A 6,135-nucleotide genomic window follows, 5' to 3' on the forward strand; every position below is an offset into this window, starting at 1 on the left:
AAATTGAGAAAAAAGAATAGAGTGAACTTTAGGCTTAGTAAGGTAGTCACTGCAAAGTTATAGACTTTGTAGGATATATTCCCCAGTCCTTGTTAGAGACCTTCCAAAGTTTTTCATATAGCATTTATTATTTTGCTAGCTAAATACTGCTATCTGACATGCTCTCTCTCTTTCCTTTTTTTTTTTTTTTTTTTCAGTTTGTCTCCACTAAGGGCCAAATATCTTAACCTAATGATCTTTTCATTGAGGTCTGATAAAGACAAATGGGGACAGTGAGGTAGATACACTACTACTAAAATCAATGTTGGTACGTCAGTTTACATCTGCTGATTGTGCATCTGCAGAGAAAGAGATGTTCTACATTTATTTTTGAATTCAGACAGCTGGACTCTGTCTTCTTTTCAGTCTACCCTGCAAGATAGCCCTCACACCACTTAGTAGGGCCTGGCCAGGGTTGGAAGCCATTGGCTCTGCCCAGGAGAGATCCTACAGATAGATGGTGATTCATATAGCTTCTACCTTGGCAGCAGTTAGGTTCACTGGCCCCATAGAATTCCTAATAGTTTGTTTTGTCACCCAGCTGACAAACTGAACTGTACAAAAATTGGTCAAAAATGTACAAATATTTTTCTTCTACTCCCTCCTTGGTTAGTAGTTGTCTTCTCTAGCTTTCTCAGAGATGCTCTTACATGGAGTCGGACACAACAGGTAACATAACCAAATCTCCAACAATATGAAATTTAACAACAGCAAGTACTGGATTCTGCACCTTGGACAGAGCAACCCTCCTATACATACAGACTGGGGAATGAGAGGCTAGAGAACAGACCCACAGAAAGGGATCTGGGGGTTCTGGTCAACAGCAAATTGAACATGTGATGGCAGTGTGTCCTGGCAGCCAAGAGGGCCAGCTATGTCCTAGGGTGCATGAAGTACAGCATTGCTAACTGGTTGAGGGAAGGGATTGTCTTGCTCTGTTCTGATGCCACCTCACCTCAAGTACTGTGTGCAGTTTGGGGCACCACACTTTAAGAAGGACATAAAATTATTAGAGTGTGTCCAAAGGAGGGCTACGAAGATGGTGAAGGCTCTAGAGAGCAAGACATATGAGGAGCAGCTGAGGTCCCCATGCAGCCCAGAGCAGAGCAGGCAAAGGGGAAGCCTCATGGCAGCCCCTCTGCTCCCCTCACGAGGGGAGCAGAGGGGCAGGCGCTGAGCTCTGCTCTCTGGGGACAGAGACAGGACCCGAGGGAATGGCATGGACCCGAGGGAACGGCATGGAGCTGGGACAGGAGAGGGTCAGGCTGGGTGTTAGGGAAAGGTTCTGCACCCAGAGGGTGGTCAGGCACTGGAACGGGCTCCCCAGGGCAGTGGTCACAGCACTGGTGTTCAAAAATGTTCGGACAACGCTCTCAGGCATATGGTTTAATTTTTGGGTGGTCCTGTGTGGAGCCAGGAGTTGGACTCGATGATCCTTGTGGGTCCCTTGCAATTTGGGATATACTGTGATTCCAAATTGCAAAAGCACGTTATAATTTATTCATTGAAAGTTATTGTTTGAAAGAATAATTATGTTTGCCCAAGCAGAAGTCAAATATATCTGACACTGAGATAAAAAAGGGAAGAGCAAGCTGTTAAAACATAGCCATTAATGCACAATGATGTACTTCCTGGTAGCTAGACTGAAAGATAGAAAGGTTTGGCAGGTGTGGGTAAAAGTACATGTGTGGTGCCTTTCATAACAGATGTCATTTAGCTATACCTCAAGAGTATCAGATGGGTTTATTTATAAAGACCAGAGTTTTAAAACAATAAAACTTAAGTTTGATCATTCACATTGCTTAGCAACAGGTTTAAACATTCATTTTTGTTGAAGACTTCCTAAGCCTTTCCTTAATGTTACACTAAACATTTCAGACTGTTTATTCGTGTTAACATTAGCCTCTGTTTGCAGGGATTCTTCCAAGTTCAGTATTAGACTAAATCAAAAGTAGACATGCAACCTCTCTCATCTGGGGTTCCTACAACAGTTACTTAATGTAACCTCTCTTGGATTTTACCAAGAGAGTCTTACAATGCCAGTTGTTTTTTATTGAATCTTTTCTTACAGATCATTGCTCTTCTTTCACCAAGGATGCAACACATAGCCCTCCTTGATTTTCTAAGGCTTATCATTTGATGATATCTTGATGTCTTATGAACATTTGCCATAGCAGCACTTCCACAAACTAAGGAATAATTTCTATCCTCTTGCATAGAGGAGGAGATGAAGTGCAAATAAACTGATGTTTACAGTAGCCAAAAATTACTTGAGATGCTAGAATATATTACATATCACAAAAATACTTTATACATTTAAAAAGCATTCAAAACATTGTTATCACTGACTTCAGCTGTGAATATGAAGAAAGAAGAAATGAAAATGAAAGATGTTCAATGACCCACCTAATACCATGTGTTAACAGATGCATATAGAGCATGATAGAAGGGATAGAAATGAGAATAGGGACGTGTACGAGGGTCCACTTAGAGCATTAGTCCATGTGGACACACAGGGCAATGAGGCTAGCAAGGAACAGAAGAAGCAGCAAAGGTTGCAGATGTGAACAACATTGCTTACTGGAAATGGGAAAACAGCAACAACAACAAAACAGAGAGACACAGAGAGAGAGAGAGAGATTTTTTTTTTTTTTTTTTTTTTTCCACCAACCATCACTTGCAAGAACAAAAAGTTATGCAGGCTGGTGGAGAAACAGCTAAGGAGCTAAATCTCCTGTTCCTGCCATCTGTTCCTTCTGTTCTCACAGGTATTGTGCAGGGGACAGCTAGCAAGCAGGAACTTGATAGTAAATAATAAATCAAATTCAAACCGAATCCATTAGGTTCTTAACTCCCATTTGGTGATCCCAAAGCATATTTAAAGGACATATGGCAGCTACTGAGGAAGCTGTTCTGCTGAAAAGTCAGACTGCCCATGCATATCTTCCTGAGATGGGGCAGCAGAGCGTGGGCATGAAAGGACACAGCTTCTGAAGCTGGTAGTTTCTGTGTAGGTGGAACTGCTGCACCTGCAGTGCTATGGCACCAGAGATGCTCATGCACAGTGCTGCTGCTTCCTGCGGCAGAAAACAACTGTAGAAGCAGAAGATGGCACATGTTGGTTCCTCCCCTTAAAAATGGCCCACAGTGCAGTAGTGCTGGCATCTGCAGTCTGTTGGGCTTACAGATGGGCAATTAGAAACATTCAAATTTGCTCAGTGTTTCTAAGCAAACAACATGTGCCTATCATAGGCAAATCCAACATTTGTGAAAGGTGGCAGAAAGTACTGTGGAGAACAGGCTCCAGGAGATTGCTTATTGACATATAAGCCTTTATGGACCATTTTATTTTTCAGTGGCTTCCCGTAAATCAGCCACCCTTCCAAACCAAAATGTGACATTCCAAGACCTTCCTTTCACCACAAATTGTCCCTCCTGTTCAGTCCTGCGTCCCCTGTACCACCTTGCCAGGCCCATGCTTTCCTATCCTCCTAACCTGCCCCAACACCAAGTCCCCAGGGAGACACTGTGACACTGTGACACATCATGCTCAGGGCTCAGAGAAACCTCAGAGTTCACTCATGCTGGTAAATGAGCTGTGCTTTAAAAACAAACAAGTTGTGGTTTGACTGCTGCTGATTTACAATTTGGCCATATTTAGATATTTAGTTATAGTTCCTCTGAGATGGAAAAAGATATAAATTGGGAATCAACACCTTTTAAGTCCCTGCTGTAAAGCATATAAACAGCAAGGCATTGTAAATAGAAGATAAACAGATTTTATTATTATTATTATTATTATTTTTAATCAAGAAGAAACAATATCTTTTTTTTTTTTTTTTTTTTTTAAATCTGTCTTGTTCTCAGATACTGTTGAAGTACTGTGGTTGGATTTTTTTTTTTGGAAAGTCTTGGATGGATACATCAAATTGTCTAAAATAACTCAAATTGCTAAAGCTTGTCAAAGTCTAACAAAATTGAAAGTAGAGCTCTGAGGTAGAAACCATGAAGCTGTCTTAGTAGCAACAGGGCAGTGCTGTTAGGTCCATCTAGACTTTAACTATAATAAACATTTGTTTTTATTTTGTATGCTTCTTTCCATTAGCTTGGCTTTAACTTATTTCAGATTCATTCATCTTTGCATATACAACCGGTTTGTGACAGAACAGATTTATTGTCTGCTTATCTTTTCTGAATATTTAATATCTACGTCATTCTGTTGCTGAGATGTTTCCAGCGGGCTGTAATCCAGAGTCAGACCAAAGTAGGCAGCTGCCAAGCTGTGGGCTGCGTGTGGGATGAGTCACTATTGTGCTGTATCTGCAGGTTGTGCCGGTTCGTGATGAGGAAATAGCTCCTGAGCAGGTATGGTCTTATCTTCTCATATACAGATAGTTGCTAATATTCTAGTTTAGGAAATTATTATTATTATTATTATTTTTTCAGTGATGAATTTTCCATGGTTAGCACTTACGATTCTTTCTGTACTGAGCAGCAACAGCATAAACAGCAGTAAGACTCAGAGGATCATTCAAAAAGCTGTTAATTCACAATACCAGAAAGAGGAACATACCTAGGGGGCAAACCTCTTTTCAGGCACAGCTCTGAATGAGGATCAAGGCTCTTTGCTTTCTGTGGAGCTATTCCAGGGCCATGAGGATGTGGAGTGACCTAGCTGGGATCCTACGTGCTTGCTGCTCACTGCCTTCCTGCTCCATTTTTGCCTTCACATTGGAGGTGTATTTTGGAGGCCACCAAATGCCTACAAACTGGCCATGCTCCTGAGTGCGCTGCTGTGGGACTGGTGGGTGCATGGGGACAGCAGAGAGGCACAGAGAACCTGCCTTGCTTTGGCACCATGGCTCGGGGAACTTGCCAGCCCTCCTAGGGAGAGCACCAAAGGGCTGCTCCTGCCCTCCGGGGAGCTTCCTGGTGCTTGTGTCAGGGGCAGCATCTTCTGCTAATAGCAGGGTTATGAAAGATTTACAACCCTCCCTGTGCAGAGGGGGTTTCTCAGGTCTGGACGGATGTGCTTTGCATTGCTGTAGAAACATTTTTTTCTTGCTAGAATCTCTTACTCCTCTGTGCATTTCAGAGTTGCATTTATCTCGTTTTGGGGGTTGACCCTAAAAAATACACTTTAAAAAACTGCATAAACATCACGTTTCTCTGTATAAACAGCTATTTCTACTTGGCAAGGAAAAGGAATGTTTTGCATTGAAAAGTAAGAATATAAACAATGGAAAAAGAACTAGAGGTCAATCAACTCATCTGTTCTTTAAATTTCTCTGCTATAAATCTGGTCTAACTTCAGATTGTCCAGAATTACACCAGGTTTGCAGCAATATTGTTCAGCTCAGTAGTTGGTACATCTTCTCATTTAACCCATATAATTAAATATTTATTTTGAATTAATGGCTTACTGGCAATTTGTGCATTTTCTCCAGATTTCAAATGTACAAATGGAAACTTAAGAAGATAACTCCTTGTAATGATGTGCTTTTTATTTTCTGAGGACTGCATAAATGGTGAGTGGAGTTACATACTTTCAGAATTCCTCTTCAGCCATAGGTCCATCTCAGAGCCTTCATCTCAGAGCCTCCAGTAGTTTTAAATTCCTTTGAGAGATCCAGTTTTTAAAATGAACCATATGAAAATGAGAAACTTTCCTATGTCTAATGGATACTGCAAAACAACATTTTCTGCCAAATGACCAAACCATGCCCATATAAATACAAACAAGAGCCACAGCTGAAATCACTGCTGTCCAGCTTTTATATTATTTTTTCACCCATGGGAACTGTTCTCACTCCTTAGCTACATTCTGCTCCTTTCCAGTGTCCTTTTCACATTCTTGCCAAGATTCTTCCCAAAGAAGGACAGAACCATTTTTGAACACGTTCAGATGAATCTGAGACCTTGTAAAAGTGATATTTCCATTCCCTAGGATGTTGTTTTCTGGTTTTTCTGTTTTAATAATCTTATACTTTTTTTCTTTTTTTTTTTTTTTTTTTTTTTTTTTAATTTAAAAAAAGTTTTTTATAAGATTTTTAAAAAAAATATTTTTTTTTTTTTTTTTTTTTAAAAAAAAAAAAA

The 6,135-nt window shown here is 40.5% G+C and overlaps 2 protein-coding genes across 2 annotated transcripts in view; both read left to right on the forward strand.

Moving 5' to 3' along the window:
- Positions 1-4,357: 4,357 nt before the first annotated feature.
- Positions 4,358-6,135, forward strand: part of TAAR1 (trace amine associated receptor 1) — a 10,605-nt gene continuing 8,827 nt past the window's right edge. The window contains exons 1-2 of the mRNA XM_035321327.1: positions 4,358-4,404; positions 5,487-5,567. The gene's annotated coding sequence lies outside the window, so the exon portion shown is untranslated. The remainder of the gene's footprint in view (positions 4,405-5,486; positions 5,568-6,135) is intronic.
- The window catches only part of TAAR2 (trace amine associated receptor 2), an 18,636-nt gene continuing 18,004 nt past the window's right edge, over positions 5,504-6,135 (forward strand). The window contains exon 1 of the mRNA XM_035321326.1: positions 5,504-5,567. The gene's annotated coding sequence lies outside the window, so the exon portion shown is untranslated. The remainder of the gene's footprint in view (positions 5,568-6,135) is intronic.

The sequence above is a fragment of the Oxyura jamaicensis genome, chromosome 3, assembly GCF_011077185.1.
Source record: "Oxyura jamaicensis isolate SHBP4307 breed ruddy duck chromosome 3, BPBGC_Ojam_1.0, whole genome shotgun sequence".
In the NCBI taxonomy this organism is placed as follows: Eukaryota; Metazoa; Chordata; class Aves; order Anseriformes; family Anatidae; genus Oxyura; species Oxyura jamaicensis.